General features: G+C 41.1%; 1 protein-coding gene across 5 annotated transcripts in view; it reads left to right on the top strand.

Moving 5' to 3' along the window:
• Positions 1–13353: 13353 nt before the first annotated feature.
• LOC131678721 (receptor-type tyrosine-protein phosphatase N2) overlaps positions 13354–14845 on the top strand; it is a 122967-nt gene continuing 121475 nt past the window's right edge. For 2 of the 5 annotated variants that reach the window (XM_058958994.1, XM_058958995.1), the window contains exon 1: positions 13360–13821. The gene's annotated coding sequence lies outside the window, so the exon portion shown is untranslated. Of the gene's footprint in view, positions 13822–14845 lie in introns of all 5 variants that reach the window. The other 3 variants (XM_058958996.1, XM_058958997.1, XM_058958998.1) reach the window with 3 other exon arrangements.

Raw genomic sequence — 14845 nt, 5'->3', positions numbered from 1 at the left:
TCACTTGCAGTGTGTTTGTGTATATGAAGTTGTTGTGCATTGATATTTTCAAATGTGTGCCCGAGATACATACGTGGAAGATTTCAAATTTATGAAAATGTCCAAAATTTCGAGTGGGTAATTACCCACTCGGTTATTTTCGATTGGGTAGTACTACCCATACTACCCACACTATCCGCCGGCCCTGGCATACGGTGTGTTTCGGCGAATGAATACACGCTCGTTGCTGCTAGATACTGGATCGGATGATCACCAGCGTTCGGAGGATGAACTCGGTAGCGACCGAATGAAGCATTCCTCGAGTTGGTCGTTTGGATGGGTGGGCTTGGTTTTCCACGTGTGGCGATTACCTATCTCACGAGGGTAGCGATTGTCTGGATCCGCGTGGTCGTTATGATCGGTTCTGACCTCGTATCGTTTCCTGGGTTTATAAGGCACGGGATTTCCACTCGTGCGGCACTTATTGAAGGTTTCGGAAAAGAAACCGAATTGGTCCTGGTTAGAGGGACATTGGTGGATGGCGTAAGGTAATGCTACCATTGCGACGAGATTATGCTACTGGGCACTTGGGTGGAGATTTTGTGGACATACCTGATTTCGTGTATATTCTTAACGGTTTTCACGTTCTTCCTTATAGAGAAGTTTTGCTTTCCGCATATTAATAAACTTTTTACTTACTAACTTTTTTAATTAAACTTTCCTGCCTGATCGCTAGGTTGTCCGTTCGTAAAGCGATCCCAATGAAATCCTTAACCCAGTAGCCACCTATCCTTAACCAATTCCCTCTCTTTTCTTCTCTTTTTTCCAAAGCTTCTCGCATTTTCCTCGTTTTCCGGTAGACCAGTCAGCACATGTAGATGTTTTAGTGTTGTAATCTAGTATACTGTGTAACAAATTCTGTTCTAGTTTTTCAAATTGACCGTTAGTCGCAAATAGCAAAGTGGAGTATTTTAATAATTTTTATCATTAATCACAATAAACATTAAGATGGCAGATAGTCGCTCACCTATCAGCACTCATTTATATACGACAGCAGTATGACCTAACCTGCACTCACTTTCTTACTCACATCTCAAAGCTGCATGGGGTAAAGTACCCAAACGGTAACAGTGCATAGCACCCAATCTAATGTAACTACTTATTAGTTAGTTCCTTTAGTAGGGTTACAGCACCACTCTTCGGTACACCACCACTCGTTCTAGTCTCCGGCGATGGACCTAGCCTACTCAACGGACCAGCCAGTAGGTGCTGGGTCCATCCAGCGATTCCGGGTGGAGCGTAGCTTCCGGTTGACTGGCGCCCCAGCTAGCTATTTAACGCGGTCTACTTGGTCTAGTCCCCGTCGGTGGTCTAGCCTACTCATGAGTTACCCGGTAGGGTGTCGAGGTCTGTCCGGGGATTCCGGTGAAGATTGACGTCCGGTTTACTGGCGCCCCGACGACGCGAATCCGGTGCTACGTCGTGTACTACTCAACTGGTCCCCGGCGGTAGGCCTAGTCTACACCGACGGAGAGTTCCCCGGGGCGGAATTTCTCTCGAATCCCGATTTGTGGTTTCATGACGGTTTTTTAGCCAATGGCGCTACTTTCTTGGTTCCTTTTTGCCACTTCCTCTGCAGCTCGGAGAGTATGATGTAGGTGGCCATGCTGGTGTAGTGGATCGCTTGGTGGTCACTATGTGTAATGCTCAATAACTCGCCATTTCCTGTTATCTATCAGCGAAGGACTGCACAATGTTATGTAGATGATGAATTCCTGACCGTCTTTACGGAACGTGCTAGCGGAACCTTCGTTGCACTGTTTTATATCCAGCTGGCCAGGGTATCCAACAAGCTGCTCTGGTGTCCATCTTGTGGGAGCATAACAGCCACAGACAAATACGCTGTTGATCCTGACCTGGGGGTCGTTAAGCCCCTCAGCTCTTGTCTTTCCTCCCGTGGGTGTGTATGGTATAACGTTCTTACAGGCTGCTATTGACTTTCATTCAATTTCGACTTCCGTTTCAGGAGTTACAGGTTTAAGAGAGCGATCACGCATAAAATTCCTAGAAGTTTCAGCTCACTGATGTCCAATTAAACCAACATTGACCACTTTGGACACCTTCGGTGGAACTGGAAGCTTCGGGAAAGTGGCTAAGTTGCTAAATTGAATTCACATCTGCTTATCAAAAATGTCTGACTCGATATTTAGTCTTAAATGAAAACAATAGTACCCCTATTGACTTCTATTTAATCCCATTGGAATCGGAAATTCCCATATATGCCGGTATAATCATTATATATATAAATGATGCAAAACTAATTAAAATGAGTTCTAAATTGCTTGAAATTGTTGGTCCAGATCACTAATTTCCAATCGAAGTCTCTTTGACCCCATTGAAAATCATTGAGAATTCCGGAAGATTCGAAGAAATGTCTAAGTTCTGAAATTAGATTCACACTTGTTTTCGTATATTTTGCTGATTCGATTCTTACAATTTTAATCTTAAATGAAAGTATCCACCAGGCATTGTAATTGTCATTCACTCACGCGAGAAGATGCTTATCCGATGTCCAACTTCGCGGGATAAGATGAGTCGCAAAATTCTCAGTCTCCACAAATAGCATGAGAATAATTTTCCCGATAAAATTTATCTATTTTTTTCCTTTTTTACCGGATAAGGTGATAGTAATTTATTTTCGTGGAAATCAATAAAAGTGTCAAAATATATGCTTCATTTCTAAGAATTACGATAGACTTGTTTTTTCGTGTTTTGGAATAGCAGTAGTAAGGCTGAGAGCGCAAAAAGGATACCGCGATAAACTCATTCGCTCATTCTCCTGCGTATTTATTTCTCCGGAGGAATAATGCGATGTATTTATCCGCAGAAGCTATGTGAGTGCCATTAACTTTTCGCGTGAAAATATTAGTTTTTATTGTCGCAGTGGTAAATTATTCGGACTCATTTACAGATATGAGTGATAAATGCAATGCCAATTGCTACGGAACTTCATTTGAATGAAGCATTGGTTCGGTAGTTATGAGTCGAGAAAAATCGGCTATTCAACAGAGGCCCGGAGGTCCGAAACTCCTATACCATTCGACTCACTCCATCGAGTTCAACAAATGTGTGTGTATGTATGTGTGTATGTATGTGTGTATGTATGTGACCAACTATCGGTTACTCGGAGATGACCGGATTTTCTCAAACGTTGTCTCAGGTATAGATTGCTATTGAATTCATTTCTGATCCAACATCCGGCTCCGGAGTTACTGGTTGAGAAGGGCAGGCATACAGTAAATCTCCATATAAGCTAGTACCACCATGATATCTAGATGATGCAAAACTTATTAAAATAGGTTTTAAATTACTTAGATTCGTAGTCCCGTAGTCGCATTGACCACATTGGGCACCTAGGACGTCCTTGATCCCCGGAGATCTTGCTAATGTACAAAGTTAATTTCACACCTTTACCTCATAAAATTCATGACCAATTTCTACCATCATCCAAATTTGAAAAAAATGCTGCAGGTAGCGCAGGTAGAGCAGCGCTGGTACGGGTGAATATAATCACTTACAGGTCAATTACGATGCAGCGACGAACGGAAACAGGTACGTTTTTGTTTTTTTTTTTTTCAGGCGACCGGCGGGCTTCCGTGTATCGATGAGCAATGCAGGTTGTAACCTGTCAGGGTAACAATTTAGCACTGGGTGGAAATATACCTATTTGTGTGAACTCTCCCCGTAGAGTGTATTTGTTTACAAAAAAATATGTTCACCGCTGTTCGAAACCGTTCACATTTAGTTGTAAATTTTTGTTCATTTTCGCGTTTGTGTTTATGTTTTATGTTTGTGAATTAATAACATAGGGCTTAGATAGGTTACCGCTGGTCCTTTTGCTGTTAAGTTGGTTGCTGGTTATGATGCAAGGGCGATGACAGCTATGCACCAAGGCGAATTGGCGGGTTTATTTTGGTCGAGTGCGGAAGGCGGCCATCGAGAAGTTTAGATAGAAACGAACCACGGCAGTAGAAAGACGCCGAGAATAAACAATCCATTTCTCCGGAGGAATAATGCGATGTATTTATCCGCAGAAGCTATGTGAGTGCCACTAACTTTTCGCGTGAAAATATTAGTTTTTATTGTCGCAGTGGTAAATTATTCGGACTCATTTACAGATATGAGTGATAAATGCAATGCCAATTGCTACGGAACTTCATTTGAATGAAGCATTGGTTCGGTAGTTATGAGTCGAGAAAAATCGGCTATTCAACAGAGGCCCGGAGGTCCGAAACTCCTATACCATTCGACTCACTCCATCGAGTTCAACAAATGTGTGTGTATGTATGTGTGTATGTATGTGTGTATGTATGTGACCAACTATCGGTTACTCGGAGATGACCGGATTTTCTCAAACGTTGTCTCAGGTATAGATTGCTATTGAATTCATTTCTGATCCAACATCCGGCTCCGGAGTTACTGGTTGAGAAGGGCAGGCATACAGTAAATCTCCATATAAGCTAGTACCACCATGATATCTAGATGATGCAAAACTTATTAAAATAGGTTTTAAATTACTTAGATTCGTAGTCCCGTAGTCGCATTGACCACATTGGGCACCTAGGACGTCCTTGATCCCCGGAGATCTTGCTAATGTACAAAGTTAATTTCACACCTTTACCTCATAAAATTCATGACCAATTTCTACCATCATCCAAATTTGAAAAAAATGCTGCAGGTAGCGCAGGTAGAGCAGCGCTGGTACGGGTGAATATAATCACTTACAGGTCAATTACGATGCAGCGACGAACGGAAACAGGTACGTTTTTGTTTTTTTTTTCAGGCGACCGGCGGGCTTCCGTGTATCGATGAGCAATGCAGGTTGTAACCTGTCAGGGTAACAATTTAGCACTGGGTGGAAATATACCTATTTGTGTGAACTCTCCCCGTAGAGTGTATTTGTTTACAAAAAAATATGTTCACCGCTGTTCGAAACCGTTCACATTTAGTTGTAAATTTTTGTTCATTTTCGCGTTTGTGTTTATGTTTTATGTTTGTGAATTAATAACATAGGGCTTAGATAGGTTACCGCTGGTCCTTTTGCTGTTAAGTTGGTTGCTGGTTATGATGCAAGGGCGATGACAGCTATGCACCAAGGCGAATTGGCGGGTTTATTTTGGTCGAGTGCGGAAGGCGGCCATCGAGAAGTTTAGATAGAAACGAACCACGGCAGTAGAAAGACGCCGAGAATAAACAATCCTTTTCTTCGGGACAGTTTTCCGCCAGTGACCGAGTGTGAAGTGCGCGTGAGAGACGGTCAATTAAGCCCGTCAAAAGTGCCGGTCCGTGGTCCGGTTACAAGTGTGGTGCAGGGTCGCCGTAGTGGAACGCTACCCAGTTAAACTCATTCCGGAACCGGTTCGGATTTCTGAATGGAGTCAGTATGGATTCCAAATCAAATGCAACAACCGATTCCGACTCAGAATCGGTTGTTGCATTTGATTTGAAATCCATACTGACTTCATTCAGGATTCCGAATCAAATTCCGAATGGTTTGACCGGGTAATCGCGAAGGAGCCACTTGCGTTCCCGGCTAATTGTTAAAGATCCGAAGCATCGTTCGTTCTCACTGTGGATGATCAGTCAAACGAGCCAAGCACTCCTCCACAGTTAATTGCCATGGAAAACGAAGCAGGGCGGGCAAAGGTCCCCCCTGGGAAGTTTACTGCGGTGACTTCCGGGATCGTTTACGGTGAGTAGACGATCTGGCGATAGTTTGCAACCGTCGCTAGGGAGGTTCCAATAAAAGAGCCACGCTCACCTCCCTAGCTAAGTGCAAAGGACCGCTGCCGTAGCAGCAAAATACAACCGGAATTCGCAGCAGGGAGAACGCTGCCGTTTGGGAATACCGGCCGGTCGGAAGCAATAAGAAACTGCAACCCATTCCCGCCACCAGCAGCAGCATCTAAGTGTGCAGAACAGAAGGGATCGGAGTAAATAAAGTCGGTAAATTTAGATTTATTTGTTTGTTTACATTTTGTTAGTATACGAAAACCCGAAATTCTTGTATCGGAACCTAGGTCGACCTGAAAAGAAGGGTCCGCTGGGCAAATAAGAACCCGAGTAGTGGGCAAACCCCTACTTGCAAGGTAAACCCAATCATACACTTTTCAATCACAACTCACTTGCCTTTATTTCTAACTATTTCACTAAACTTTATTCTTCTACTATGACAGTCTTTAATTTAACTTCTTATATCTAATTTAACTCAGTTTAATTTTTACGTAATGCAATTCTCGCACTGACTAACTCGTTTGACGTTTCTCGATCAGCTGACGACCCAGTCAAAAATGGCAAGTTGCTGGCTAACGGGGGGCTATTTGCCAACTCGGATACGCTAATTGCCCTTCAATTTGCCAGCAAAATGCTGGCAATTAGGGGGCTATTTCAAATGCAACATTTGGGCGATCCGTCATTTTTTAGCCGCTCTACCCGCCCTTAAATCGCCCCCAAATCGCCCAGGGAACGCGCCATTTAATCGCCCTTAATTGCCTTATATGAAAATTACAAATATTACTTATTTTCGGATTCATTACCTACTCACATAAATTTATCACTAGACCAGGTAATCACCACCAAATTATAGGAAGAATCAATGGTTAAATTGGCATTGCACACCAAAACTTACCACAATCTGACTTTTATTAAGAGTTTAGGTCAGATATCTTGTTCCACTATATTTACACATGGTTCCACAATTTCCCACATTCGTTGGCTAAATGAAGTGCACTAGACAAACAAAATACAAGCGAGAACACGCCAATCGTTTAAAAAAAAATATTTTAAGCTTAAGCCAAACATGAACCGCCGTGTTTGAAAAACGCAAATACAACCAAGTCCTTTTCAGCCGCCAGAAAATTTATCTAAGTGTTGAAATTGCCTTTAAATCGCATTCGCAAATTGCATTTGTTCCTAGGGGCAATTAGCACAGGCGAGTTGAGTTAAACGTCAAACTGTTTAAATCGCCTGACCATATTCGTCCGCATTTTTTTTGACAGGGGACTAAGAGGTGCGACCAGATATAGGTGGCGCGCTGGTTTGGTTGTGCACGAACACCCCTAATGATCATATCCCCCCTCCTCAAGGCCCCAACATCTTCATATAACCACTAAAAAACTAGACATATTAAAAAAAGCTGGGGGTGGTTCGATTGTAGGTTATTCACCCCCTTCACACAGCCACTAGCCTGGTCATTTTTGCAACATCACTCGATTTCGATGATTTACATATTAAGAAGATCTTTCCCTCTACTGGAGGAAGGCAGGAAGCTTAATTTAAGATTGTATGTATATATGTGTGTGTGCATCTCTATGAGAAGTACCACCTTTACCCGCAAGTGGCGTTGCTGTTACTGTCTCCAGATTCTGGACAAAGTTGCCAGTCTTCTTGATATGCAGTCTTCGCTTTTAGCCTAATTTCGCACGGGGTTGATCATTCCTAACCAGGGGCTGGCATCCATATGTACAGACGTTGACAGTGGTCAACACATGGCGGGTCCAGTCGCTTCTAGGTCCATGCCTCCCATGCTCTTGCATTGGGCTGTTTTATTTTTATCAAATGGATATGTTTATTGTTTATTTGTTGTACCTTCACTAATAGACCATTGGCCCCAATGGCGGTCGCTTAAACTAATTACATTTCATAATAGATAATATTTTAGCTTTGATCAAGCTCCTTATCCGGTTGAAGTCAAAGGCCGTCGCCACACTGTTAAAAATACGCTGGAGTCCGGTAACAGCACTCTGGCGAGCATAGTTGGTTCTCCTGAATGGAACTCGTAGAAGAGAGTTATTGCGTAGAGCTCGAACGCGGGCTTGAAGAACGTCCGAGGATTGGAGGGCAATCCACCCTGGCATACAGTAAGTCCGAGATGAACAGGACTCGAAGGCAGTTCCTCTGGATGCTCGTAGTTTCGAACTGTATTAACTGACAACGGGCTCGGCAGCTCATTGCCAAAGAAGATGTCGAAGAGCAAAGCGTACGGCGTTAGACGGGCTCGATTATGTCAACACCGTTCTGTTAAAACGGATTTCAAACAGCAGAAAGAACAATTCTCTAGTGTCCCTGAAGTTTTTCGCTATTCGGAAGATGAACCCAAGCTGTGTTAAGGGGTTATATACAAAGTTGTGGCGAAAAAGTGAGCTAAGTTCGCATTTTTTTTAAAGTGCAAAGCTTTTTTGAAAAAGCGAAAGACAGTTCGTTGGTAGTACTATCGAAAATAGAAAAACCAAATTGAATTAAAAAAATTTTAAAGGTTGTCGGAGTTATGACCCATCCCCTGAAACGTGTTTTAGGCCAGTTCAGTTCATAGCTGAAATATTTTTGCTCCTGCTCACTTGTTTTCCGACTATAATAGCTCACTGGCTTCCAGTTCTTCTGGATCTCCAACCGGGTTACGACTAAGCGAATCGACATGTTTCATCTTCGTCCCTGCTCGATGTTCAAACGTGAGATCATATTTCTGCAATTTTAGAATCCACCTGGCCACTCTTCTTCCGATTTCCTTCTTCGAAAATGTCTGTGTCAGTGCACTACAAGCCGTCAACACTTTAAACGCTCTCCCCAACAAATATTGTCGAAACCTCTCAATTGCGGCCACTACCGCCAGAACTTCCAGGTTTGCGGTGAACGCTCTCCAAGCCGAACCGCTCAACTGATTTCCAAAAACTAAAAAGGTTATTGAAGAAAAATGTATTATGGTGTACTTGAACGGATCGGTTTTCTAGTAGAAATTTTTTTTCTTGCAAAAAAACATATTGACCAAAAAATTGAGTTTTTTGGTGTTCCAAATTTTAAACAAAAATTCATTACAAAGAATCGAAAAAATTTTGATAAAAAAGGAACCGTTCAAGTACACGAGAATATTTAATAAATTTTTTTTCCGATTTTTTGAGTTTCAACTTTGTATATAACTTAACCTTAATGCCTTATCCATGATGTATGAAGTATGTGGTTTGAACATAAGTGCTGAATCTATGATGACTCTAAGATTTTTGACGTAAGAGTATCTTGGAATGATCGAGTCGAATAAGTGATAGTTGAACTGAATCGGATGACGTTTCCGCGTGAACGTAACGATTGAGCATTTATTCGGGCTTAAAACCATTATCTGTATGTTACACCACATACTAAAGCTCTCCAGGTGACTCTGAAAAAACTCGGCATCGCTTTTATCCCGTATTTGTCGAAAAATGTTCATGTCGTCGGGCAAAGAAAGGCGTGGTCCTTGTAATTTGATATTGACGTCTTTAAGGTACAGATTGAATATTACTGGATCGAGATGGCTTTCTTGTGGGATGCCGGATGTAGCGAAAAATGGTGCAGATAGATAGTCCTCAATACTGATTTGGAGTTGCCTTCCATCGAGGTAGGAACGAAACCAGTGCAGTAGTTGTCCATGAAGACCGAGTTTGTCCAGCTTCGCTATTACGATATCATGATTGATTTTGTCGCAGGCCACAGATGGATCCATGTAAATAGCATCGGTTTGCGATTCGTCAGCGAATCCATCGAGTACATATGTTGTGACCGAGAGCAGGTTGGTCGTTGTCGATTGTTCGTCTGCAATGTAGTGTTTGCAGAGAAAGAAAATAGAATCCAAAACAAATAGTTCGAAAAGTTTTGATACGGTACTTAAAGACGAGATTCCCCGATAATTATTAATGTTCGATTTGTTTCCTGTTTTGTGAACTAAAAACATTTGCGCTGCTTTCCAGCAGGGAGGAAATGTTCCAGTAGTTAGTTGATAGCACGAAGACTCGCCGAAGTGGTTTAAGAAGCCCTCTGATGCACTTTTTAACAAAAATCGAGAGAATGCCATCAAGGCCCGGGGAACTAGATGATTTCATCTTGGAATTTGCTGCAAGAATAGCAGCATTATCGACGCAAATTCGGTTGATGGTTCGTCCTAGAGAAGGAGCTTGAAGCATTTCCAGTCTTTATACATTTTGAGAAGCTTACCGACGGATTTATAAAATTCGAGTTGGTATACGCGCTTGTTGCCAAAATTTGAAGCAGTGTCAATCGTTAGCAGTGGCGGATCCAGGGGAAGGGTCCTGCGGGTCCGGACCCCCCACCTGAAATTTTTCAACTTGTTGAGGAATTTTAAAATAGTTTTTTAATTGAATTCCATCTGAGCTCCAAATCATTCCGAACGAAATTCGACCACCAAAACTCAATTAAATTTAATGAGGATATTACATATTATATATTATATAATGAAAATTTCAAAATCGAAATTTCGGACCCCCTCCGAAATTTTTTTCTGGATCCGCCTCTGATCGTTAGTCTTTACACTTTCTTTTGCGGACAGTTTCACAAAAAGCATATTGTAAAAAAATACTTCCAAAACTTGTCTATTTGATGGTAATTTGGCCCCCATAGTTTTATGTGATGCATAACCAATTAAACAGGGTGCGCAACGTTTGGCATAAATACGTTAGTCATAAGTACGTTAGGCATAATGGACGATAGGCATAATGGACGATTGGCATAATATACGTTAGGAATAATGGACGATTGGCATAATGTACGTTAGGCATAATGGACGATAGGCATAATTCACAAAACTATAAAAATAACCGCAAGGCTTGCGTTATTATAGAGATTTCGCTTGTTTTTGTCAGATTGGAAAAAAGGACGCTTTGCTATACCATACTTTTGCATAACTTTAGCGAGATATTTAACCCTTGCAAGCGTAGTTTTTTTTTCTGAAGAGGAGACGATGAAAATATCCCTTCATTTAAGTGAACAGTTTTGACACAATCATATTTCAAGCCTCTTAGATTTATTACTACAGACGAGTTGCATCCAAATATTAAAAAACCAAACAAAATAATTAACAGACATTAAGTTTTGGATCCTATGGAAACTGGCAGTGTCATGTGCAGGATCAGCATTAGGCTACGGATTCTACGTTTGTGACGATATCTTTTTTGTATCGGTAACTCGTCACAGTACAGGATTATCAATCATATCAAAGAGTTTTCGTAGTTCTATTTGTGATGGCCTCGAGGATACAATCATTGTGCTTAAGAATATGGGAGACAATCAATATAGAACCAGCAATATTCGTTGAATGAATAATAAAATGCATCATTCTTTCATGAGCTGTTCTTCAAGGTTATATATTTTCTTCTTGGACAATTTCATCTTGCATGCATGAAAAACTAATCTAAGTTAACCCTTACATGCCCAACATTTTTTCTAGTGGTCATAGAGTTCAAGAAACAAGAAAAACCCGAAAGATGCTTCTTTCGCAGTGCTGAAAGCTGCTCAATATTTACCTTCTGGTGCTCAACACAATTCTCCTAGAAAATTTTCAACATTATATATGCTAGGAAATATAGTCGAAGACGATTCAAATTGATACGTTTCATCAGTTTTCAACAATAATGGAAAATAGTGAAGATATATCAAAATTTCATTTATCAACGCTAACTGTAAATATCTCTGGTAGTACTGCTCCAGCAGAGTTATATCAGACTATTAGCAAGAACTTTAGTTCTAAGTTCTTATAGTACCAATTATTGGTCTTACTTGTTTTTTGAGTGCATTCTACCTAAATCAAAAGTTTTAGCATGAAGGGGTTGATGTGCGTTATTTATGTCTCAATACAAAATAGACCCATTTTAAACAAGATTATTAAGCCTATTTTAGAGATGTGCAAGTTGTTTATACGTTCATTCAATGTGCATTCGTTCTGCGTTCTGTCTTAAAATGTCGATCGAGTTCTATCAGCTTCCAGAGTAATGCTACAACATCAAAAAAGTTCAAGCATTTGCGCTCTTACCACCCGAGGCTGTCACCACCAAAAAGTTATTTTCGTAAAAGATACTTCAACATGATAATTTATGGCTAACGTCCATTATGCCAATCGTCCATTATACCAAACGTCTATTATGCTTAACTTCCATTATGCCAAACGTCTTTATGCCTAACGTCCATTATGCCTAACGCACGTATGCCTAACATATTTATGTCTAATGGGGTACACCCAATTAAACTAATTTGTCTTTGCTTTTTATCGGCTTTACGTGTTTTCACCGATAAAACAGTCGAATCCATTGAGCTCGCCATTTTTAAAATAAACTAATTGAATTTCGTATAACTTCTTTACTACATTCGACGACCAATACTCAAGTGAAACAGAATTACACAAGATTGTATGACATTTCCATTTCGAATGTGACACTTCGATTTCTGTTCACCATTGTAACCAACTTCACGAAATTTAAATTTTTTTAAATAATTTATATAAGGAAATAAGTGGAAAGATGCAAAATGTCATTAAAATTGCCTTTAGTTCACTTCAATTCATTTTCGGGTCCATTTATTTTTCTTGGATCGGTTTTAAATTTTTGAGGTGTTCTTATTAGGTTAAGAGGAAACTTTTTTAGGCCGGCGCTCAACGAGCTATCTTGAATTTTTGTCTAACAAATCGCTGCCAGGCTAGTGTAGATTAAGTATTCAAAAAAACTTGAAATGATACTTGGTAGTCGAAAACTTTTTACTGGTACTGTATAATAACTATAGCACAACAGGGTAAAAGCCTAGTTTGTAGAACACATGATTTTTATTGTGGTTGAAGAGAAGGTCAGTCTCGGAGAGTAGCTGATAGTACATTACACGACCGTATCCTTCACCACTGCTTGAGTGCTAGGCATAGTTAATATGTAAAGCTCGGAAAATGCACCCAAAACATGTGAGCGCATTTACGTCAACACACGACACCTATTTAGTTTGGCGATATGGTTGTGGCTAGCATTCCAGCTCCTTACAACCATATATAGGCAGGCAGGCAGGAAGGTAGGTACATATTACATAAATTAATACGGAGGCGATATTGAATGAAATAGTGCCTCTGCCTACATCTGCTGGCGATGCCCGCTGAACAGGGAAAAGCGCCTGCGCGAAGAGAATGTGAAGCTCTATCGATCGAAGCGTGCTTGTGCACGGGTATCAGGGGTTACTGGTGGGGATAGGTCTGGAAAAGCGCAACAGACGGTTACGAAGTTTTGCGGAAGGCACCCACGCATGTACTTGACGGACGGGAATCGCTCGTGGAATACCATTTCATTCAAACATCACAGTACAGTTCGGATCCGTCGTTGTCGTTGTTTACGAATCGACCGATTCGATTCGACGGACGTCATTGCGATAATCGAGTGCATAGGCGCTCCTTTCGGGCAGCAGTGGGCTGACAGTTCACTGGCATAGACGCTGCAATAGTTGCCTTGGATTCAGAGGAGTGTGTAGATGACAACGACGATCCATGTTGGCAGTGCCTGAGTATTTATCCTTCACCAAATATTACCAGGGGACTCCATGAGGGCTGAGTTTCTCTGGCTCACGCTCTTTCCGGAGTTCGATACTCACGCTCATTTCGCAGCCTTATCTAAACCGTCTTGCAGGAAGATTCCCTCGGAAGCGGAGGTTCAGTCTTGAGCAGATTTTTCATCCTGAAAGGTGAAGTGAAAAGCTCGGTAACAGAACATATTGTCTGTGGAATTATCTGGAAAATTTTCCACTGTTTTTTGGTTTTTCAGTTCTTTTACAAGGGCAATTGTTAAGTTTTACCTTGGAAAAAAGCCGAAAATAAGTGATCGAGTGGTGTAGTGGACCCTTCGGGTGGGGCTGTGCCCCGGGAAAGTGCTCTAGTGTAGCAGGCTGGAAAGGTGCGAATTTCCAGCAAAGATGGGATTAAAGGATTCTTGTTAAGAAGTCTGCTGGCACAGCTGAACACAGATTGTTGCTCCACCTGAACAGAGTGGTCTATTTCGGGTGAGTATAAAAGATTGATTCCCCAATACACGGTGCCATACGTTTTATTCATTAAGCAAAAATCAACCTTTTTCCCAACCCACGCTAATGGCGACGAATTTTCCACCTTTCTTTTATCTCGAAAAGTCCATCACTATCATCGCAATTTGTGACGTCTTCTGTGTCATGGGTCGTTCAATTGCGATTCAAGGGAGGTTGGCTGGACTGCACAACGGGATAATTGGGTTCACTTTTTCGCAGCATTAGCGTTGTAAGCCTAATGGCTAGGATGAAGGAAGGGGTGGGGGGTGCTTTTTCGTAGGGTGAGCTATGCTTTAGTGTTATTTGTTGTTTGCTGGTGTAGTGTTTGTGTGATGAAATTTACGGGATTGTTACGTTGAAATAAATGCCAGCGTTCTCGAATGTTATGTGTAACTAACAATAACCTCTGTTATAGATTACACGGTGCCACAAAATGTAAAAAAGTATGTAGGGGGAATGGGTCAATTCGGGCGGCTGGACAATTTGGACCTCCATCTGTTTCTCAGCGACGGTAATATTATGAAAAACATATATATCTTTTTCGTGGCTGCCATGTAGCCATGTTCTTTCTCACAAAATTTTGCGGTTCTCATTTTTTCGTGTCCGTGCGCTAGGGCGAATGCTGTTTCGGGGCGCTTTTTTAAATGTGTAACCCGAAAAACTAGATATTGGTTGTCAACAACAATTAATTATATCAAGCGCATTATCGTGATTTTGGATCTGATAATATTATATTTATTTAAAGTTTATGTTTAATATTTATTTATTTATTGTTTATGTTTTGGGCGAGACTATCAACTGTTTTCGTGTAATAATGTGTGTGAATAAAGGGCGAACACGAAATTATTGCGACACCGAAAATGTCATGCCAATTTTCTTATAATGTTTAAAATCAAGCCAAAATTTTAGGGTAGTTTTATACATATATTTACTTCAAAAATCAAAAGAAAAGTTAATCGATTGAGCCTTGAGTGTAAAACGCATTTTCGCTTGATGCCCTCCA

Source organism: Topomyia yanbarensis, chromosome 2 (genome assembly GCF_030247195.1).
Source record: "Topomyia yanbarensis strain Yona2022 chromosome 2, ASM3024719v1, whole genome shotgun sequence".
Classification (NCBI taxonomy): Eukaryota; Metazoa; Arthropoda; class Insecta; order Diptera; family Culicidae; genus Topomyia; species Topomyia yanbarensis.
This window is presented reverse-complemented; position numbering and strand designations above follow the sequence as displayed.